This window comes from Apium graveolens, chromosome 9 (genome assembly GCF_009905375.1).
Source record: "Apium graveolens cultivar Ventura chromosome 9, ASM990537v1, whole genome shotgun sequence".
Classification (NCBI taxonomy): Eukaryota; Viridiplantae; Streptophyta; class Magnoliopsida; order Apiales; family Apiaceae; genus Apium; species Apium graveolens.
The window spans coordinates 59,654,047-59,679,272 of NC_133655.1; the positions used below are offsets into that span (position 1 = coordinate 59,654,047).

A 25,226-nucleotide genomic window follows, 5' to 3' on the forward strand; every position below is an offset into this window, starting at 1 on the left:
TGTTAGAAATAGGATAAATGATTCCTGCATCCAGCCACTTCAGAATTTCTTTCTTCACCACCTCTTTCATGATAGGATTAAGTATGCGTTGTTGCTCAACAGTCGGCTTACTACCCTCCTCTAGCAGAATCTTATGCATGCAATATGAAGGGCTGATCCCTTTGATGTCTGCTATGGTCCATCCAATAGCTGATTTGAATTCTCTCAAGATCCTTAAGAGCTTGTCCTCCTCACTACCTGAAAGGTCAGATGCAATAATAACAGGTAAAGTAGATACATCACCTAAAAAAGCATACCTCAAGTATTCAGGCAATGGCTTAAGCTCCAAGGTGGGTGCTTCCTCAATTGATGGTTTGAGCTTTCCTTCAGCATTTTTGAGGTCAGAAGTACCAACAGATTCAAACGGCATGTCTAGCTTTCGCTTCCAGGGAGAAGCATTAAGATATTGTAATTGCTCATTGCCATCCTCATTATCACTGTCAAATCCCCCACTAAGGCCTTCTCTAATGCATCAGACATTAGCATATGATCGAGTTCTGAAGTAACCGCAGAATCAATCACATCCACTTTTAAGCACTCTTCATCTTATGTAGGGAATTTCATTGCTTTGAATACATTGAATATCACATCCAGATCCTGCACCCGCATAGTAAGTTCACCTTTCTGCACATCTATCAAGGTACGGCTGGTAGCCAAGAAAGGTCTTCCCAAGATTATGGGAATCTTCTTATCTTCCTCGAAATCCAGAATAACAAAGTCGGTAGGAAAGAAGAGCTTATCCACCTTGACTAGCACATCCCCCACTATGCCTCTTGGGTAAGTAATAGAACGATCAGCCAATTTTAGAGACATGTAGGTCGGCTTTGGATCAGGCAAATCCAACTTTTTAAAGATCAACAACTGCATCAGATTGATGCTTGCTCCCAAATCGCAAAGGCACTTGTCAAAAGACAACTTGCCAATGGTGCAAGGAATGGTGAAGCTACCTGGATCTTTAAGCTTTGGAGGTAACTTTTGCTACAGCACAACACTGCATTCTTCTGTTAGAGCAATGGTTTCAAGGTTATCCATGTTCACCTTCCTTGAAAGAATACTCTTCATAAACCTCGCATAACTAGGCATTTGCTCCAGAGCCTCAGCGAAAGGTATATTGATGTGAAGTTTCTTGAACACCTCCAGAAACTTACTGAACTGCTTATCCTGCTTTTGTTGGTGCAATCTCTTAGGGAAAAGTGGTGGAGGATAGAGCTGTTTCTCCCCTGTATTACCCTCAGGCAGAGTGTGTTCAACAGTAGTCTTCCTGGGTTCCACCGCTTTCTCCTTTTGCTTAGCTTCTTCATCTCCAACTTCAGCTTCTCCTTCTTTTTCTTTTTCAGCATCAGCAACCTTTCCAGACCTTAAGGTAATAGCCTTGACTTGCTCTTTAGCTTCCTTCCTGCCTGGCACTTCAGTGTCACTGGGAAGTGTGCCAGGTTGACGATTTAGCACTGCATTGGCTATTTAACCAATTTGATTTTCCAAGGTCTTGATCGATACCGCCTGACTCTTGCACAACAGCTTAAGTTCCTCAAAATCAGCACTAGTGGGTGCAGCTGCACCTCCCTGTTGAGGATATGATTGCCTTTGAGCATATTGCTGCGGTTGCTGGAATCCAGGTGGATTGAACTGCTTACTCACACCTTGCTGATATGGTTGCTGAATAGTATTCTGATTATTACCCCAGCTGAAATTTGGATGATTTCTGTTTTTAGGATGATAAGTAGCTGGCGCAGGCTGCTGTTGTCACTGATAATTGTTCACATACTGAATAGATTCATTAATAAGAGAACACTGGTCTATAGCATGAGAACCTGCACAAAGCTCACAGATCATAGCTATCTGATTGACTCCATAGGTGGCTAAAGAATCGACCTTCATAGACAGTGCTTGGAGCTGCGCTGCAATAGCGGTGGCTGCATCGACTTCCAGAATACCTGCTACCTTCCCAGGTATCATCCTTTGAGTTGGGTTTTGATGCTCATTTACAGCCATAGTCTCAATAAGATTATAAGCCTCGGTATAGCTTTTTGCCCACAAGGCTCCTCCAGCTGCTGCATCGAGCATGGGCCGAGATTGGGCCCCCAAACCATTATAGAAACTAGTGATCACCATCCAATCGGGCATTCCATGATGTGGACACTTTCTCAATATTTCCTTGTAGCGCTCCCAAGCTTCGCACATAGATTCTGTAGGTTGCTGCGCAAACTGAGTAAGAGCACTCCTCATAGCAGCAGTCTTTGCCATTGGATAAAACTTCACCAGAAACTTTTGCGTAAGATCTTGCCAAGTAGTGATGGACCCAGCTGGTTCAGAATGTAACCAGTCCTTAGCTTTATCCCTCAGAGAGAATGGGAAAAGCCTCAGCTGGATAGCCTCATCAGTCACACCATTGTATTTGAAAGTACTGCAAATCTCGACAAAATTCCTTATGTGCATGTTGGGGTCTTCAGTCGCAGTACCTCCAAAAGAAACAGAATTCTGCACCATCTGAATAGTGCCCGGCTTAATTTCAAAGGTGTTAGCTTGGATAGCCGGATGAAGAATGCTTGACTGAATGTCATCTATTTTCGGCCGGGAAAAGTCCATAAGAGCTGGATTTGCCGGAACAATACAATCACCCATGATTACTGGATCTTTCTGCTCACTTCCTCAATCCGAATCTTCAAAATCTATCTTCTGCGGAATATCAAGAACTTCGTCTGTCTCCTCAGCTGTATCTAAAGTCCTCTTGCGAGTACGAGAACGAGTTTGCATAAACGCTCGCTAAAGTACCTGAAACACAACCGGAAACAATAAGTAACACGTCTTAATCACTGAGTCCTAATGACCAATGATGGTAAGTACATAAACTAAACAAATACGCCGAGTCTCCGGCAGCGGCGCCAAAAACTTGTTAGGGCGAAATCACGCGCTAATAGTACACGCAAGTATACGCGTTCACAAGTAATATAGAATACTTTCTAGTTCATTCCCACAGAGACTCAGACTAATTATTGTTCAATTAAACTCACTCACCAATGTATGATTAATTCTCAATGTTAAGACAATAACGCTTAGAATTGATTAACTAATTATTAACAACAATTAACTACTACAATTGAGCACTTAATTAACACTTAGAATTAACAATATTAAAACACTCATGAGATCACAACTTCATTACTACTTCCTTCAATAGTCATTGTTATTACCCTTAGCATGCAACAGTGATGATATTAATCGAATAACACGAAACTGATTAAAGCCAACTTTCATTGTATTAATACCATTCTACTAAACATCCACAATTAAGATAGAAGTTGAATAGGCATCAATTATGTTGAGTCCCTATATGTCTACAGAAATTGACAACATAACGATTTAAGAACAAGTTATTCCTTTTGATTACACAGGGTGAATAAAATGGTTAGAGTTACCCACTAATCATGCAACATCATACATGAACCTATGCTAGCATGGCAAGTTCTAAATCTCAAGATCCACCGTCACTTCACAAGAGATTAACACCCTATCTTATATGTTCGTGACGCACATAAGACGAATAAGCACAACCAATACTAGATATCATACAATCATCACACACTAAGGTATTAAACAACTTAACTAAATAATTCCATAGTAAATCTGTTACGACCCCATGATCACGATTAGCCCATGATAGCATTTATCGTCATCATGGGTTCATATGAAAACATGATAAATAAACACAGGAGAATAATAACTAAACTAATTATATTGAACCAGAGTACGTCACAAGAGTAAATAGGTTCAAAGTAAGAAAACTAGCATCCAACACTACAACGAAATAAAGAATCACAAGAAAATATGCTTCCTCTTCGTTGTGGTGTGCTAAAATGGTCTTCTTTCTTATCTCATGCGCTCTTCGATTAATACAACGATCCCACCTTTGTGAAACGTGTCTGAAATCTACTTATATAAGAGTCCCATAAAACTCAGATTACTCAGAAGTTGGAAGCCAAACAGAAATAGGAGTCTAAAATAATTATTCTGAAATTACGACCCTACACGGCCGCTCAGTATAGCTGAGCGGGCGCTCAGACCCTTTCTGGAAAATTGATCTGTTTTGCTCCATTTCTTCGCTACAATCTGCTCCTCTCTTCCCACTTACAATGCTAAACACATGCCAAGGCTTATTATTGATGAATTCTCCCCCGCAGTGCAACTAATACCCTGAAATGCACAAACACTAGAAAAACGCATCAAATACACAAAATACTTGATTTCAAGAAACCAATTTAAGCTATTATAAGACGCTCTAAGTGGTATAAAATGCCACTTATCAATTCCGCCCCTGATCGTCTTGGTCCGTCCTACGATCTTCAAAGTTCTTTCTCCCATTGTTGTTTCTATCTCCTCCATCTCCAGTGTAGTTGCTCAATTTTCCATTCTGAATGAGGAACTCTATTTCATATTTCAATTGTCTACACTCATCGGTGTCATGACCAGCATCCTTGTGAAACTTGTAATATTTATTCTTATCTAGCTTGGTAGGATCATCTTTCAGGGGTTTAGGCCAACGAATATCTCTATGTTTTTCAATTTCTATCAAGATCTGGCTTCTAGGAGCATTCAGCTTAGCATATTTAGTGAACTTTTGCCCATGTCCTCCCTTCTTCGGGGTTGAATCAGAGTTTTACTCAGTTCTAGGATACTTTTACTTAGCAATATATTTCAAATCAGTCTTTCGCTTTTTGCCTCTAGCAGGCTCATTGTTTACTACTGTCTTCCTCATGCTCTCCTCCACTTTGATGTATTTCCCGACCCTATCTTGGAGCTGCAACATACTTTCAGGGGGGCGCTTGGCCAAGGACATCTTGAAGAACTCTCAAGAACATTTTAAGGACATCTTAAAGAAGTCTCAAGGACATTTTAAGGTCTGGGACTTTTAAAGCTTCCTTTGTGAAATGATTCAGATAGTCTCTCAAGGATTCCTTTGCTCCCTGCACAATGCTCATAAGAGATGCTGAACTTTTCTCATATACTCTCCCGCTGATGAATTGATTATTAAAAGCCTGACTTATTTCTCTGAAGGACCCAATAGAATTCGGGGGCAAACGGCTATACCATCTTTGAGCCATTTCCGACAGTGTTTGAGAAAAGCTCTGACACTTTAATAGCTTCATTTATGGGCTGCAACAACAGTGCATTAGAGAATGTCCTGACATGATTAGCAGGATCTCCAGTGCCATCATAAGCTTTGATGGTGGGCATCTTTAACTTCCTTGAGATATGGGCGCTCATTATTTCTTCAGTGAATGGTGGAGTAGGATCATCAGGATCTCCAAGGGGAAGAAGATTATTTGGATCAGCCTTTGGGACACTCTGTAGAGGACCATCCAGGTCTATGATTGGAGGATGATTTCTCCCCCTTGGAGGTAGTGGGGGTCTGGGGGTCTGGTGTGCCTCCAAGTCGCGCTTCAGTCTTTGAATCTTTGCCTCGTGAGCCCTGATTCTCTCCTGCACTTCTTGGGGATTTGTCCCTCGGGTGCTCCTAGGATGTTGCTTACCATCAGGCATCGGCTCTTTACCAACACGCCTCCTTCTTGGGGCCACATCATCATCCGAAGATTCGGAGTCTCTCTCAGTGTAAGGACCAGAAAATTCTTGATCCTCAGGGATAGGAGCCAAACCATGTATGTATTGGGGAGTCTTCCCGTGTGCTTCACTCCTATTAGCATGTCTACTTGCTCCAATAAGGGAGTTAGTGGTCACAATAGTTGAATACTCATATCCAACGGGTCAAGAATTCACAGGTGTATGTAGCTGTTGAAGTTGGGAATTCGTCCCTTGAGGAGCCGGGGGAATCGTCCCTTGAGGCTGAGGTTCAGTTTCCCCTACTTGGGCTCCTCCTTGGTTGGTGGAATAGGTTGAATGCGGAGGTATCTCCACCGTTGACGAAATTGTTTGGGTTGTCCCCGCTGGTGTTCTTTCAGGGGCGCTATTTCCTCTCAGTTTTCTCTCCATGGTTGTTGTAAGCTTTCCTATAGACGGCGCCAAATGTTATGGATGAAAAACTAAGGTATATCAATTATTGTATTTACTACTAGGGTTCGTGATCGAGGCTCTATTTGACTATTCTTGTGTCTTGTGACTCGATCTGCCTTAACAAGATGCCTACGTACCTTGCTGATTACCAAGGATCAAGTCAAAAAGGTAATTCTGAGTTGTGGGGTGAGGCCCCTTATATAGATGTTGGAAGTCCTTGAATTGGACTAGAGTTAGGAGACTTGGTGGGCAAGTCTCTGAATTAGAATGGACTTTGGAGTCCTAAGAGGTAGGAAATTGATTCCTTATCCCATGAGGTTCCTTGTATGCCAATCTTCAAGGAATTATATTCCTAACTGGACTTAATTTATCAGATGATTTATCCCTTATTAATTAATTACAAAATTAATTAATATTCAGGGTTTTGGGCCCTTTTTAATGGGCCTAGCTGTCAGCCCAGTTCTGATATAATTAATATGATATTAATTATGCAATGAGGGTTTATTTTATTCCCTATCAATTGGTTTTGCTGAATTTAAACCGTGAAAGTGCTATTTGTGTATTCTAATTTAAACAGTTTGTATACATAAATAATTTATAATAATCAATTGCTTATATGCACCTTTATAGTTTTTGATATGTATAAGATGTTAAATCCCTAACAGAAATCAAATTTGTAACTTCATTTAGTAGAAACTATGAACTTATATATGTATGTATCTACTGCAGTGTAAAAACAACTAAATTATTGAACAAATATCTATGTACTCTAGGTCCCTGTCTGTATAGAATTATCTTTAATTGTGACCTATGTGCGTACCTATATGATTCAATCTCTTAAAAGTTTTATACAGAGATTAAGATGAACTTGATAAAATCTCAATTATGAACCTTTAACTAATCACAAGTTCAAAAAGAGAAGACTCTGTCATATTGTTTTGTGCTAAAAGGTCTAAATAATAATATAACAACACTGGCTAAAACACTGTCTCTAATTTGTGTCTTTAAATTTTATAAGTCTGAAATAACCAAAGCTTCACTTAATGACACAATTGAGAATAACTCTTTACTGATAATTTATAATATGTATGGACTATTAACTGTTGTATTGCAATACATAAGTTGTTCTGAAATGATATAATATAACTGATAAATCAATTTATATGTCATCACTTACTACTGTAGGTACATGTGTTCCCTTCAGTTAAAATATTAAGGAGTTACTATTATTATTTCATTAAACTTATTTGCCTAATGCTTACTGAATTCATATCAATCAGCTTTAATGAGTAACATTAATAAGTATGCTCGTAATTCTCAAAGAATTAAATGTATAATGATATACTCCGTATCTATGATAATAAGATCTGTGAAACATTGCTTACTTGTAATTACAGTGGAATCCATTGATACGTTTGATAAATATTATACTTATAAAGTAAAAAAATTTATATTTTATGGTAACATATTATGCTAACTTCAGTGATGATATTTGATGTATAATCTATCTTCTTAAAGTATGATTAGCATAATCAGTCATGTGCAAGCTTAAATATAGTTTAATGATAAGTAAACCAATGCACAAGCACACACTGCCCTCACAGTAAGACCTGACAAGGAGACCTTGAGCAACCTTGTATCTGAATCATTGTTGTAATCAATGGCCACCTAGACATCTAGGTTTTAATTGCAAACACTACAAGAAAAATGTTCATAGACATCGGTTTTTGGCCTATGTCTATGTCTTTACTGGCTTAGACATCGTTTCTGGAAACAAAATGATGTCCATGCATTGTTTTTTACAAAAAATGTTAGAAACAAATAATTTAATAAATAAATTACACCTATTACAACATATTAAACATATAATGAGTTATGTTTTTTTTCACATAGACATCGAATATTTTCATTTGGGTGATGTAAAATCAGATATTAAACATCGATTTCTTTAGTGAAAGGTGATGTCTATATGCCAATATAGACATCAGTTTTATCCCAAACAAAGTGATGTCTATGTTCAATTTAGACTTAAACATGTTAGTCTTCGACATTAGTTATTTATCTAAAAGTGATGTACATTAAATTTTTTGATATCAATTTTTCTTCTTTAAAAGTGATGTCTATATTTTCACATAGATATCAGTTTTATCTCACAAAAACTGATTTGCATTTTATTGGTTGACATCAATTTTTACACAATAAAAGTGATGTATATTTAGTTATTACACTCCTTAGACAATACAAAAATCAAATTATTTTTAGACCAAAATAACAACCAAAAATGAATTTAATATTAACAAAAACGTCCTTAAAATCTCAATCATATCAAGAATTCCTCTGAAAAGGTTCACAAGAAATTCTGGTTCTCTGTCTAATAATTTAACAATGACAGGCTTCAAATCATTCAACCCAGTCTGCAAACTGCTAGCAGAGTGGCTAATAGAATTCTTTACCACTACCAAATCTGCAAAATCTAATGCCTTCAGTAGCAACTTCAACAGAACAGATACTTCTAGGGAGAAGGAAGAGTACCGCCGTGAAAAACTTTTCAACATTCTGCTAATATGCTTCTTAGGATCTGAAGTAAATTTAGTAACAAATGTTAAGTGACCGGCTTAAGTAGTCTAAGATTTATCAGTATGCTATAAAGTTTCAAGCTAGCAATTCCACAATAAAACATTGCATATTTATGCTACGTGAATCCAAGTAGGATGTAAAAGTAACCTCACATGATTACAATTTTCACTGAATAGGGCTTATTCCAGACAATAATATATAAAATATGTCTCGGAATGGCTTTCTATTAATTATTATGCATCAATATCTCATTAACCAATTAAAACTTAGGACATGCTTTTAGACACTTAACAACATGTACTGTCCACAAATTATTGCTTAAAAATTGTCTGTCCACTAGAATCTCTCATTCAAATCTAGACCCCAAGTCATGCTTTGGGGGGGATACAAATTGCAAGAGCAAAGAAAAAAAGAGCAACGAAAAACCAAAAATGTAAAAGATAAAGGAAATCAAATATACAATCTTGCATGCAGCCTTCAAAGAAATCTTGCGAGCCTTAAGAGAGAGAATCTTGTTAGGTCCAAAAAGGTTTTTAGAATATTTAACACCTACAAATGCAAAGAAATAAATAAATTACACAAAAGTAAAACAAAATAGTTGAGGTACATTCATGGCTTATCGTAAATGTTATTCCCGTGTACATGCTTCTACAAAACCAAACACAAAATAACCGCCAAAAGTCAGATGCACAAGAAAAATCAAAACCAAACATTAAACAAATACCAACTTACTTAAAAGTCTCTTCATATAATTTTCCTTGGGTTTAAACATTTATTTAGTGTTACTAAGCACTAGTGTCGCAACGATGTTAAAACTTCTTAACTTAACTTGACACATGCCCCTTCATCCACAATAGTCTGTAATTTTTTATCAACTCAAAGCTCCTAATTGATCTTTGCCTTGCATAAATATCAGAAAACATGGCGAAAAAGAATAAAGTACGGTACCACAAGATAAAAAATTAATTTTTACCTTTAAGTAAACTACATCATATTCGACGGTCGTCCCTGTTCCAGAGTATTTTGTTTGCAGCATACAAACAGAGGAAGAAAAATTAAAATGTTATCAATAAATGCAAAGGAAATATAAAAATTAAACAAATAACCAATCAAATTAAGTCATTGATCAAGTTGACTTAAAATCTATTAATCTAATATACAACCAAAACTTTATGTCCCTTTCCGACGAAGGTACAGCTATACAGGTTACATAGTTCATAACTACCAGCTAACAGAACAAGATCCTAGAAGTTTATGCATGTTAGTGATCTAGTTGTGAAATAAACTTGACCCTATATTTTAGGAAGCCATCAAAAATTTCCAGAAGACAACTTTTTAATATTGAACATAATGTTACATCATTAGCCATATATAGGGTCAACTGACTCCAAATATCATAAAATAAGACCACAACTTAAATTATCCATGGCCATAAGCCAAAACTGGCCCTGCATTATAATAATCACAGGTTTGAGCTTTAGCCAACCTATTATTCACTGGATTATAACAGGAAGTGAGTTAAGTTTCATCACTTTGATTTCCCCTCCAACTACTTAACTATAGCATACTGAATTTTTCAAACATGTGTTTAGTACATATACTATATCTTCTTCTATTTACGTGCAAACCTTGTCAAATGGAGGGACCATGTTTGCAATGTTTCAGACTATAAAGGCTTCTCCTGGCTGAAAATTGAGGATATGAGATGGGAAAACTCGAGAGTCTGAGCAGACAAACACCAAAAACTGCAGGACGGTAGATACATAATACACAATTAGGATCAGGAGACAAAAATAAGACACCTAATAAACAACATCCCTCTGAAATTACCCGTTAAACCATTTAAAAAATGTTGTTGTGTACGATAGTCAAGTATCTACATGTTATCTGGTAGATCAGGGCCTTTAAAGTAAAGTAATCATGACTGTCACTCAGGGTCAAATGTATAACACCAATCTTCCAACATATAAAAATATTGTTGGAATCTTGTAGAATGAAGATATAACAAAATACAAGAATACAATTTAGAACTTTACTTTAGACTTTAGTATACTTTACCAGCACCACTAGTCAGACACAGAATACACAAAATGATAATTATAGGAAACAATACTTATATAAACACACAACATATTCATATTCAACAAAACCCTTTAACAAAATTTAGTAACTCAAAAGTAACTCAAGTACCTGGACAAAATTATTCGACTGAACAGCTTTTCTCTCATCTACAACCTTAAAACCAAACAAATCCATAAATTTGCATTTACCCAATTTCCACAACCATATAACAAGATTCAAATAAAAACCAAACTACTTACCAGATTTGAACACCCGGGGAATCGCAATAAAGATAGCTAACAAGAAACCCATCATCAATGTAAGTATAATTATCTCCATATCCTCCCTGCACACAAATGAAAACCTAATTTACAAAAATCAAAAAAGAAAAATCAAACAAGATTACAAATTTACAGACAAAACACCCAAATTACCTAAATCTTTAAATCTTTTACTCAAATTACGTTCTGTCTACAACAAATTAAAAAGTATTAGTAACTTCGAAAGACATTGAATTAATAAAACAATTAGGGTTTCGATTTAAAAAAACCCAATTTGTTACGACCAGTATTTCTAAAACTTGTCAATATATAATTGTGTGCTTATATTTGAGATTTAAATTGTGTGGAATTATACATGTGGATGATCTATATGTTGAGTGCCTATAAATTAAGTGTTTAATGTATTAGTTCATGCAAAAAAAATTAAAACGGAAAAAATCTTATAATTTAGTATTTTTAAATGAATTTAAGAGTAAATCATTTTATTTGAAAAATTTATTTTTAAAAATCTTATAACAAAAATTTTCAAATTTTATATCATTAAATTTCTAAAATTATAAGCTATTTTATAATATTTATTTGGTGATTTATGGAAGTTTATTTATATTTATACAAATTTTTGTACATAGATTAGTTGATTTTTAATTAGCAAATTACTTAGTTGCCCATGCATGCATTTTACTCCCAAACACAAGTTAAGGGCAAACTTGGAAATTCCAACCACACTAACTCCCACTTTATTAGCCAAATTACTTCTATATCCTTGCATGCAAAATGGCACAAGCTTGCTAGAAGGTTATTTTTGTCAATTTCCAAATCCACTCACATTTTAGTCAAATCAAACCATAAAAACAAATACAAGTTGTCATAATCACTCCACTCCACACTCCACCCTCACCTCTCTTCTCCTCCTCCCTCTCTCGGCCTTCCCTCTCTCTCGGCTCCTCCCTTAGCTGAAGCCCCCACCTTTGTTCTTCATTTCCATTCAAACATTCACCTTCCACTTAAGTAATCTTACTTCCTATATCTTGTTCATTTATAATCCAAAGAGTTTAGGGTGAAAAGTTTATGTTTTGATCTTGCATGGTAGTGTTTTGTTAAACTCAAAGTGAACACCCTTGATTCTTGTGAATCTAAGGCCTTCACCATGAGATATTTATCATAGGGTTGAGAATGGCTAGAAATGAGTGTGTTACACTTATGCAAATGTTTTTTCACCCTAATCCATTCAGCCATGACTTGTTAGGAGCCGAATGTATGGTGTTTTGTTGCCTTGTTTAATTTTTGAATGTTTATGTGATAATAGCATGAATTTGGAAGTAAAAACTTGATAAAACACTTTGCATGCTAAGTGATCATATTAGTTATGGTTAATGTTAGGCTTGCATGTTGATTTTATGATGAAATTATTTTGGAAACCATATTGTTTTGGCTTATAAATTCGAAAGCATGCATGCATAGGTTCAACTCATGATTTTCGAAAGTTCTTGATCATTTGGATTGATATTTGTTAATAAGATCTAATTTCAGTTGAATTAAGATATTGATTATGATTTGTGCTCCTTGATATGTGATTTTGATTCGTATATATATGGAGGATTTAAGTTGTTATTTTTGAAATTTTGATGACTTGTAATTAGTGTATTGTGTTAACTCTTGTTTTGCTATATTGTACCATAGGTAAGGACGATCTTCACCAAGCCACTATTGTGTGTGGGAGTGGTAGTTCAGTAGGTTGCCTCGTTTGAGGATTAGTTCAGGTTTTGGTTGATGTTTGGTTTGGTTTGTCAAGTGGGAAACATGGTGGAAAGGGGTACAATAGATTCTGCAGATTTTCATTTTGGTATCATGAGGTTTAGAGTGAGACTTGACCATGTCATTGTAATGCACTTTGAGGCCCAAGTCACCAAAATCTAGTACAAGGGGTATACTTTAGATTTAGGTGTTTTTAGAGGTTTGTAGGTTGTTTGGTTAGGTGCACGAGTGAAAATACCAAATCTGTCCAGCAGGGCACAGTTTTGCTACAACTTAGAAATGAGGAGTTTTAACCATGTCATGGGTAGGCCCTCACTAGGCCTTGGTTGGCCTTAGTTAGAGGGAGTATCAGAGGTGTTTTTCCAGCCATAGTTCATAGGAATTGAGTTAGAATCATGTGTCACAAGTTAGGGAAAAACATGACACTTTTCTGTCTAGAAAACAGGGGAACCATGGATTTTAAGCTTAGGCCTAGGGAGGCCCAAGCTAGGCCCTTGAGCCACACCGAGTTTGGGAGTTGCCTTATGATGAGAAAAGTCTAGTGTAAAAGTTTGGGAGGTAAAGTTGAACTTTAAGGGTGTTAATTGTACTAAAAAACCCATTGGTGTCATCCTGAAATCACTATAATGAGCACATTCACTTCACATTTAGTTTTTGAGCACTTAGAGTGAGGCCTAGGTTGATCACCATAGTTGTAAGATAGTATAAGGTCAGTAGAGTGTAAGGCCTAAGTTAGGGTCAATAAGAACCTGATGGTTTAGAAAAGGCACTTCGAGTTATGAGGTCAATATTAAGAGTTTTGGCAAGTTTAGCATAACTAAGTGACTTGAGTAAGTGGAGTGAGATCATCCAAGCTTAGTGATGAAATATAGTGTGTTGATATTTTATTATATACTTAAATGTGTTATGTGAGCATATGTGGCTATGTGAACTATTATGCTTATAAGGTGATTGTAAATATGTGTGTATATAGGCCTAAGTGCCAAAGTGGTAATTCCAGTTTATAAATAGGTTGAGTTGGTGAGAATATATTATAATGAGGTTATTATTATTTTGTGTAGGCTCACGAGACGAGGGTAAACTTTCTATTAAAGTCGAGTAGAGCTCCCAGCTGCTCCCACCTTCCAGTCAAGTCAAGCCTTTCTTAAGGCAAGTGTTTCAACCTTGCTTTTGTTTACACTGCAAGTGTGTATTAACCCAGCTTTTATATATGATTCGAGAATTCTAATTCACCTTGATATACATGTACACATCTATCTTTCGTATTATATACAAGTGCCATGAACCCTCAAGTATTTATTGCAAGTAGTTTAACTTTACTTGAAGATTTCTATGCAAGTGATTCAAAACTCATACCATGCTAGTATGCCAAAGTAATTATGATGTTGAATCTTGTGCAAGTTATACTCAGTAACCCTATCTTGACACCTAAAAGTCAGTTATTCATCAAAGATTGTTCACATATGCTTGATAATTCTACTCTTATCCTTAAACCATGAAACCCTGTTATGCTTTGAACTGATGCTCACCATCTTTATATTTTAAATACCTATATTTTATCTGGAACCACTACATTGAACCTAGTTTGACTTAGTTCCTTTATACCATTCAACAACCTTGTTAAACCTCATTGTCAAATTCCTTGTGAATAGAAACTTTGCGATTCCATTTGATAAGGTATCAGTCTAGTTGATCATGGCTTTAAATTTGATCTAGAACCCTTGATAAAGATGTTCATTATTTAATAGTTTAACCATCATTTGGCATCAATTCAATTTTTATAATAAAACTTAAAAAGTGGATTTTCAGTTCCAAAGGGGGAAAAATGTTTTCTTTAAATAGTGGATCTGGACTGAGACGCAAGTCCTTTCCACTCTTAATTTGTAGGCTTAAAGGTTGCCTAGGGATCCCATTAATGTTCTAGAACCCAGCGAGGTTCGGGATTACTTCGCGGCTGATCACCGGCTATAATCCGTAGTGTCATAAAATGGTTTTTGATAAAGAAATGGTTTTGAAGTATTTTATTACAAGAAAAGGATGCCATCACCCTGAAAGTTTATCTCTTGATACTATATTATTGAATCTTTCATTTCCATTGTTATTCTTTTATTCTTGTTTATGTATATTACAGCACTTGTTGAGCATTTGGCTCACTACTTTCTTTACCCTGATATTACAGCTAGCAGATATGGTTATATTCAAGCAGACAGCGCGTAAGACTTGTGATGCCGATTCATATGTTCGAGCTCAGGTAGATTAGTGATCGTTTTGTGTGAGGACTCAAAATTAAAAATCAGGTTATAATAGATAATAGTGTTGGGTTGTTCCAAATCCTAAATTGTAAGATCTTGGATTCAGATGTATTTATTTCCTTTTGTTAACTATTTTAATAATTCGTATAGTGTCTTTTGTTAAATTTGGGGTGTGACAGGTTTTGGTATCAGAGCTACGGTTTAGAGTCCCTGGACAGCCCAAATAGGTTATATATGTATATAGGTTTATATAATATTATACGAGAGTATAGGTATAGGTTATTCGAGTCACCCGCTAATAATTCTCGTATATATATCTATACATTGTTTGGCAGCAAATGGCGCATTTCTCATCATCCTCTGAACCTTCCGACATAATTGCTTTCTCCGTGTATGTTGAGTTGAGGCGTGAGTTGGACAGGCTTCAGGGCAAGTACGATCGACTGTTAGACCTGTATTTCTTAAACTTATCAATATATAATTGTGTGCTTATATTTGAGATTTAAATTATGTGGAATTATAAATATGGATGATCTATATATTGAGTGCCTATAAATTAAGTGTTTAATGTATTATTTCATGCAAAAAAATTTAAAAGGGAAAAATCTTATTATTTAGTATTTTTAAATGAAATTAAGAGTAAATCATTCTATATGAAAAATCGATTTTTAAAAATCTTTTAAAAAAAATTCAAATTTTATATCATTAAATTTCTAAAATTATAAGCTATTTTACAATATTTATTTGGTGATTTATGGAAGTGTATTTATATTAATAGAAATTGTTTTACATAGATTAGTTGATTTTTAATTAGAAAATTACTTAGTTGCCCATGCATACATTTTACTCCCAAACACAAGTTAAGGGCAAACTTGGAAATTCCAACCCCACTAACTCCCACTTTATTAGCCAAATTACTTCTATATCCTTGCATGCAAAATGTCTCAAGCTTGCTAAAAGATTTTTTCTGTCAATTTCCAACTCCACTCACATTTTAATCAAATCAAACCATAAAAACAAATACAAGTTGTCATAATCACTCCACTCCACACTCCACCCTCACCTCTCTTCTCCTCCTCCCTTTCTCTCGGCTCCTCCCTTAGCCGAAGCCCCCACCCCCTTCTTCTTCAGTTTCATTCAAACATTCACCTTCCACTTAAGTAATCTTACTTCCTATATCTTGTTCATTTATAATCCAAAGAGTTTAGGGTGAAAAGTTTATGTTTTGATCTTGCATGGTAGTGTTTTGTTAAACTCAAAGTGAACACCCTTGATTCTTATGAATCTAAGGCCTTCACCATGAGATATATTCACAGGATTGAGAATGGCTAGACATGAGTGTGTTACACTTATGCAAATGTTGTTTTCACCCTAATCCATTCGGCCATGACTTGTTAGGAGCCGAATGGATGGTGTTTTGTTGCCTTGTTTGATTTTTGAATGTTTATGTGATAATAGCATGAATTTGGAAGTAAAAACTTGATAAAACTCTTTGCATGCTAAGTTATCATATTAGTTATGGTTAATGCTAGGCTTGCATGTTGATTTTATGATGAAATTATTTTGGAAACCATATTGTTTTGGCTTGTAAATTCGAAAGCATGCATGCATAGGTTCAACTCATGATTTTCGAAAGTTCTTGATCATTTGGATTGATATTTGTTAATAAGATCTAATTTCAGTTGAGTTAAGATATTGATTAGGATTTGTGCTCCTTGATAAATATATATGGAGGATTTAAGTTGTTATTTTTGAAATTTTGATGACTTGTAATTAGTGTATTGTGTTAACTCTTGTTTTGCTATATTGTACCTTAGGTAAGGATGATCTCCACCAAGCCTCTATAGTGTGTGGGAGTGCTAGTTCAGTAGGTTGCCTCGTTGAGGATTAGTTTGGGTTTTGGTTGATGTTTAGTTTGGTTTGTCAAGTGGGAAACATGGTGGAAAGGGGTACAATAGATTCTGTAGATTTTCAGTTTGGTATCATGAGGTTTAGAGTGAGACTTGACCATGTCATTGTAATTCACTTTGAGGCCCAAGTCACCAGAAGCTAGTACAAGGGGTATACTTTAGATTTCAGGTGTTTTTTAGAGGTTTGTAGGTTGTTTGGTTAGGTGCACGAGTGAAAATACCAAATCCGTCCAGCAGGGGACAATTTTGCTACAACTTAGAAATATGGAGTTTTGACCATGTCATGGGGAGGCCCTCACTAGGCCTTGGTTGGCCTTAGTTAGAGGGAGTGTCAGAGGTGTTTTTCCAGCCATATTTAATAGGAATTGAGTTAGAATCATGTGTCACAAGTTAGTCAAACTAAATATATTTATGATCTTTTAAAGAAGTTTGATCAAATGGATTGCACATCTGCAAAAACTCCCATGGCCACTGCAACTAAAATTGAATTAAACACTACTGAAAAGTCTGTGGATATTTCAAGCTATAGGGGCATGGTTGGCTCACTTCTGTACTTAACAGCTAGTAGGCCAGATATAATGTTTGTTGCTTATCTTTATGCTAGATTTCAGGCTGATCCTAGAGAATCTTACTTAGTAGCTATAAAGAGAATTTTAAGATATATCAAGGGTACACCAAAACTTGGCATTTGGTACCCTAGAGATTCTGATTTTGATCTAACTGGTTATTCAGATGCAGATTATGCAGGTTGTAAAATAGACAAAAAAAATTACAACAGGAACCTGTCAATTTCTGGGGAACAAGCTAGTGTCCTGGTTCAGTAAAAAGCAAAATTCAGTTTCTACTTCTACAGCTGAAGCTGAATATATTGTTGCTGGTAGTTTCTGTGCACAGATTTTGTGGATGAAAAACCAATTGTTGGACTATGGCCTATAAGTGGACAAAATTCCCATTTTCTGTGATAACACAAGTGCAATTTCCATCACTGAAAATCCAGTACAGCATTCAAGAACAAAGCACATAGACTTCAAGTATCACTTCATTAGGGAACATGTAATGAATGATACTGTGGAACTTCATTTTGTTCCAAGTGAAAAGCAGCTTGCAGATATCTTTACCAAGCCACTTGATGAATCCACCTTTTCAAGGTTGGTAAGTGAGTTAGGTATGCTTAATTATTCTTGAATCATTTCAGATATTTTTGCAAGTTATAATGCAGTCAGAAACTTAATTGATTTTTCTATTTTTGATGAAATTTTGGCTAAGTCAAAATTTACATCTCGACAGATGCTTATTATCCATCGAGTTTGATCATCCTTCGGGATAATATTTATTAATAAAAATCAATTACCTTTCTGGATTATTTTATAACCCGACGGATAATTGTTTTATTCTCATCCGTCGAATTGTCTCAATCTTAGCCATTAAAACTCTGAACATTATCCATCAGGTATACTTATAATTTGTAAGTATAACACGACGGATAATTGACAGAATTTTGACAGTTTATTTATTTTAAACGGCTATTATGGGCTATTTTGATTGGTTACTTTATTTTATTTTATAATTTTTGACAGTTTATTTCTGAGATAGTATAAAAAGCAGAATTCATTTTTATTCTATTCTTTTATCATTCTCAAAATCAATTGCTCTAACTCCTTTCTTCTCCAAAGAAAATGCTCTCTCTACAAATTTCCATACTTTAACTATGGCAACAGTAGTCAAAATCATGTCACATATAGGTTTATCTATGAAAAGAACAACTTCGTAGCTCTTGCGAACAAGGAGATTCCACAATCTGGAGATTTTCACAAAATGATGGACTTTGTAAAGGAATGAAAACTCAGTTATGCTATGATGGAATCACCCACAAACTACTGAGGTTGTGGAGGAGATATGGACAACAGATGTGTATCATTCTACTGACAAGACCATAACTTTCACTGTCAAAGGTAAGCAGTTCTACATTAATAGTGACATTGTCAAAGCATGCTTTAAAATTCCAGATAACACTACTACTATTCCATACACTGATGTTAATTTAGTTACCATGCTTATATCTATTGGCTATGCACTTTCTACTTCTAAGTTAAGTGATATTAGGAGGCTAGGTCTTAGAAAGGAATGGAGCTATCTGTGTGATGTGGTAACTAAGGTATTTTCTGGTGAAGTGAGTAATTTTGATTATGTTAACATTGCCATGCTTTATATGCTAGTCACTGATAAGTACTTTAACTTCAGTGACATGATCATGTTTGAATTATGTTATAAATTAGGGGAACTTAATAACAGAGGTAAAAGTGTCTATTATGCTAGATTCTTTATGATGCTTGCTAACCATCTTATTGAGAATATTGCTATTGAGAACCCAACCAACAAACTAAATTGTTGGGTTCAAGAAAGGAGAATCATTGCAGATCTCAACAGAGCAAGTCACCACAAAGAGGTGCCTCTATTATACTTTCCAATCATGAAGGGCCCTCAGGTAAGTGAGGTAAGCACCATTGTCTCTGCTCTTCCAACCTCACAAATTTCTTTGCCTTCAAGTGTAGTTATGGCATCTGTGTCAATGACCCAACAGATGCCTACCCAAGCTACCAAATCAACAACTTCAAAATCTAAAGCAAAGAAAGCCCCCTCTGGTTTCTATCAAAAGAAACCAGTTGTAAAAACTACCAAACACATATAGGGGAATGTGAAGGAGAGTGAGTTAGTTGAGGGACATGGTGAAAATTAAAGAAACCCTAAGGATAAGGCTGGTGAGATTAGTGTACCCAAGCCTAGCAACACCATAATTTTTGAACAAGCTGTGGTTGTTAATAAGGAAATCAACACAACTCTAGTTTCATCCTCCCAAAAGGATGTTACTATTGAAACAAGCTCCCAACCAGGAGCACAGGCAAAGAGGATAAGGGACACAAGTTCACCACAAACTTATGCCAGAAAGAAAAGATCTAAAACCCTTGGGGATGCACAGGGAACACACACAGTGCAAACTGGAGCTAAAGACTCAGTCACTGCACCATCTCAAAGTCAGCTTGATGTGATTCCAATAAATGTGGAGTCACAGCCAAAATCATTAATAATTGAACCACCTGAAACACCAAATTCTTCATCTTTAACTTTATTGGAGAAGCCAAAAATCCAAGCAGGTGAGCATCATCTTTTGGATGATTTGTTGGCTCACTTTCCAATTCTTTCTGAGTCTATTGAGACATCTGTGCCAAACTTTTCATCCATCTGCACAGAGTCTACAATAGACTCCACTCCAAACTCATTCATTTCTTCTATCCCGGTGGATATTGTTCATCCGTCGAGTAGTGATTGTATCCCGAAGGATGTGTCTAATAGCAGTCATCCGTCGGCTAGCCAAGCTACTATCCCGATGGATGTTCCTCATCCATCAGTACTCTCTGCACAACTTCAAATCCCAACAATTGTCACAAGTGCAGATGACCTAGTAGTAGTAAACTCACTCTTAGGACTGAGGGCAGGGAGTGAATTGAGTGAGAGGCTGGGTTGCTCCCAGGAAAAAGTAGAGGAAAGGAGTGAACCAATGCAGACCATTTCTTCAGGTCTGGAAAAAGTGAGTGAGGGGAGTCCCACCTTAGATGGTGAAGGTGAGGGTGTGAGGGTGGGAAGAAAAGGGGAGCCCTTGATGCAAAAACAGAGAGAAATTGAGGGAAAAACAGGTACATCTGAATGGGAAGAGCCAATTGTAAGTGAGTTAATGGATGTCAGTAAGGCTGACAAGAAACAGCTAATTCAGCAAGAATATCAAGTTATTTTAGACTCGGTTTCTTTTGAAGATGATGCATTTACTCACCATATGTCGGTATATCAAGTTCTAGCTGAACAGGGAAATGTGGTTGTAGAAAAGATGCTCAACTGGGTCCATACAACTGAATCCATGCAGAGAACCAAGGATGATGTCACCTCCATGCCTTCTACAGCTGGTGATGACATTGACTATGAAGATGGTGGGTCTGAAGAATTATTTGGAGATGAAGATGATGATGAAGGAGAATCAATGAACCTTCCTGGGCATTCTCCAAGGAATGTGATGTTCAACACTTCAAGACCACTCTCATCCATCAAATTCAAGAGACACATAATGCTCTTCAATCCACTACAAATGCTAGCACCAGGAAGCTCTTATAGGCACATCTCAATTGTCTACAATTACATCAAATCCAAGCTCTTCAATACAATCAGGATGTCACTTCTATCTAAACTGAGATTGGCCAAGTAAATAAGGATGTCTCTGAAAGATGGTATGCTAAACTTCCAGATGCAACAATGCTTGACATTAAAAGACAGCTTAGGAAGAATTCTGATCTTGTCTCTAAAGTGGATTCCCTGGATGCAAGGCTAACTGCAATAGAAGCATCTCTCACAGGTATCCAGCTATATCAAGCACAACAAACTCAGTTACTGCAAAAGCTGGTGGCTGCACAAACTTCTACCTCCACTCTACTTGATGATAACAAAAATGGGGAAAAATAATCATCTATCCAAGTCAATCAAGAAGAGCCAACCAGTGAGGGGGAGCATATGGTAAATGGTTAAATCAGTCAAGTAATTGTTCCAGAAATTACTCTGCCAAAGCCACCAGTATTGGACAATATTGATCTGATCCAAATAGCAGCTGCTAAACTTGATTCAAAGACAAATCCAAAGATGCTTGATGTTGCAGCTGTTGAGAAGGAACTAGATGAGAAATGGAAGAAGATTGATGCAGCTATTTAGGAGAAATTTGATCAGCTAAAGAAGCTAGACAAGACCATTCATCACCATTCTCAAGTCAAACACATCTCAGTGCATGAAATGAGGTTAGGAAACTTGGAAAAAGGCCAAACTTCTTGCATCAAATCTCCAAAGGCAAATCTGGTCTTGAAGCCTAAAAGAAACTACTCAAAGTTCTAAGACAAAAATCATGTGGATCTTATGTTTGAGACACCTAGGTTAGATGAACAGAAGCTGCTGGCAAGGTCAATTGCATTTTATAAAGATACATCTGATTCAGTTCAAAAGAAGAGAATTGCCAAAATCTACAGAAATGGTATGGAAATCTGTGTGGTGGCTGGACACCCTTTGTTTGTAGAAGCTAAGAAGGAAGAAAAAGAGAGGATCAAGCAAGAAAAGAAGAAGGCTGCCTTAGATGCTAAGAAGCTCAAACAAAAGAAGGAGCAAGCTGCTATCTTGGCCAAACTTCAAGCTGTCAAGTCTACAACTGAGATTTATGTGAAACCACACGTGATTACTAAAGCTTAAGATCAACAAGTGCAAAATGAACCTCCACAGAAAAAAAAATTCAGATACAAGCTTCATTCTAAAGAAAATTGGACTTTAGTGATGAGGAAATGGAAGACTACATTCCCAAACAGTCTACTACTTTAACTCAGACATCCAAGCCCTCAGTGGTACATGAAGAATTCAAGGTGGATCCAACTAAGAATTTTCATGGTGAGCCTATTATTCCCAAGGATGAGCCATTAGACTGGGAAAGTCTGCCAATTCCTGAATTTAACTTACCTATCTTCAACAAGCCAAAGAAGACAAAGATTAGAGCGACCAAGAAAGTGAAGCCTGTGATTATTAGATCGAAAACCCTAACCAAGTCTCAATCCACAGTCAACAAGGAGGATCTCTTATACATCTGTGACATCAAGGAGTTTTCCGAAATAAACCTCTACTTGGATGAATTAGAAGAAGTAAGAGGGATTGCTGCTTATAGACATCTTCCTCAAAGGCTAGTGTTCAAGTACAAGGGAGGGAGAGAAATCATATGGCCACTTCACATGATTCTTCAAGAAAGCCAATCTGTATTAATAAAGATATATTCATCCTTCAAGAAGAATTTTGGATTTAATGTGACTGCAAGGAGAATAGTCCTAAAGAAAATTGAAGAGCTAAGGAGTAATAAAGCTAAAGATGCACTCCCAAAGACTCTATCCATTCCCTTCACAGGAAAAAGAGTGCATTTAAGGCCTTATTGGCTGATGGAATTCATGGATGATAAGGGTCTTAGAAGATTCTTCAGACTGGATGACCAATTAAGTATCTCTAGCAATGAGACTCTATTGGAAATGCAAGAGATGTTGGATCTATCTGAAGCTGATGAACTTGAATTCCACAGACAACTCCAGAATCAAATAGAAGAAAACAACAGTAAGCTTGGGAAGAAATCCAGATAATCAAGGAAATAGAATGATCTGCTCAGGCTAGAGGAGCACCTTGATAATGATTGTGAGAACTCTTTGTACACTTTGCTTTGTTCAATTTTCAATAAATTTTGTAGCACTTATCAGTTTTATCTACTACTTTTCTCTTAATTTATGGCTACAATTCCAGTAGACATAAATTGGGGGAGATTGTTAGGAATATGTTGTGAACTTGATGATAACTTAAACAAAACACCTTAGTAGATTTAACTTAGTGAAATTTTGTAACACTCGGCGGATGATCTAATATACTCCCGACGGATGACCTTTATAGTCCCGATGGATGACAAATTGACATCCATCGAGTAAGTAGCTTATGTAACTAATAAGTCCTGCAGCACATTTCTCCAAACAACATATTTTAGTTCAGTAGATTGTATAGGGTTATCTAAGTCATGTTGACTACTAGATTGATATGCAGAATAGGTGTAAATATGAGATGTCTTGTAATTCTGTGTAAATGAAATAAAGTCAAGTGGTAGATAGACTCCCGACAGATGATCTAAAAGACTCCTGACGGATGATCAACATAGCTCCCGACGGATGACAAACATAGTCTCGACGGATGATCAAATTCAAATAACTGTTGATAGTGACAACACATTCACATGCGTTGGGTGTTTGTAAAAGGAATGTGGTAGCCTTTTAAGCAGGAATTTGAGAACAAAGAAGCATTATCATTTTCATGCAATTGTGAAGATATTCAAATATGCTGGAATAAAGTAGTGAAGCAGCATGGAGTTAGACTAGATATTTTTTATTTTATTATATTGTCTTACCGTCATGTAAACTTGGTGATATATAAACCAAGTGTAGAAAGTAGAACAATTAACTAAGAAAGCTTATTTTTAGAGAAATGTTTCAAGCTGTATTCAGTAAGCATTTATCTGTAGTTTTGTTTGTTCAAACTTGTAAAGCAGCTGTGAGCTATTCAAAGCTTCACATGATTCTTATTTGATATATATATATATATATATATATCTGGTGGATACTTTCAAATTCACCAGAAAGTTTTAAAAGCTTGTGTTTTTATTACTTAGTGTTTTGATTTCTATCACTCTTTTATTCTACACCATTGCTAATCAAACACTGTTATATATATCAAGTTAGAACATTCTCTAACCTTGAAAAAGTATCCAGAATTACATTCAACCCCCCTTCTGTAATTCTTGTTGTATTGTTAGGGAATAACAGAAAGTTCTCAAGTGAAAAGAGAACTAAGATTCAAACTCAGAATTCGAATACGTACTTTATCTTCAAAAACAATCATTCCAACAAGAAGATCTATAAAGAGAAGTACTTAATATCCAAAGATGAGATTATATTTTACCCAATTTCACGAGTTAGCCAATTAATTTCACGCTATTTACTTGGATCATGGCAAACAAATAGTCGTGCACATAAAATATTATGAAGTATCGTTTAATCCCTTCTAACATCTTTAGTGTTCCAGGGGATTATAAATTGATCTATAAACACTTCGTAATTTGTCAAATATCAAAACGGATTAAGTTCATGAGTTAGGCAATTACTTTCACGTTGTTTAATTGGATATTGCCTAAAAAATATCGTGCACATAAAATATTATGAAGAATAGTTTAATCCCTTCTAATATCTTTAGTGTTCCGGGGGATTATAACTCGATCTATAAACACTTCGTAATTATCCGTTATTTTAAAGACGAATCAAATCCACGAGTTAGCCAATTAATTTCACGCTCTTTAATTGGATCTTGGCTAACACATATCATGTATATAAATAATTACGAAACATATTGTATAAACCCCTTCTAACATCTTTAGTATTCCGTGGGGTTATTATATGATATATATAAACTACTCGTAATCATTCTTCTAAACTTCAAAAGCAAAATCTTAAGCCAATTACTTGCACTTCATTTATTTGGATCTTGGCTAAGACTCATAAATCTTATAAATCGTGCTTGAAGTTAAAAGTATACTTTGACTACATAATTGTCAAAAAATAAGTATACTAAAATCCTTGAGCCTACGAGCTTAAAGGATAGTTACAATTCCGAGATTGTAACTAAAGTATTCTTCGATCTATAAATACTTAATCGAAATAAGAAGAATAGTAAAGAACTCATAGTTATTAGTGCTT

At 35.9% G+C, this 25,226-nt stretch overlaps 1 non-coding gene across 1 annotated transcript; it reads left to right on the forward strand.

Moving 5' to 3' along the window:
• Positions 1–2,161: 2,161 nt before the first annotated feature.
• Positions 2,162–2,268, forward strand: LOC141687616 (small nucleolar RNA R71). Its single transcript, XR_012561107.1, has one exon. It is a non-coding gene; the product is annotated as a small nucleolar RNA R71 (small nucleolar RNA).
• The last annotated feature ends 22,958 nt before the right edge of the window (positions 2,269–25,226 follow it).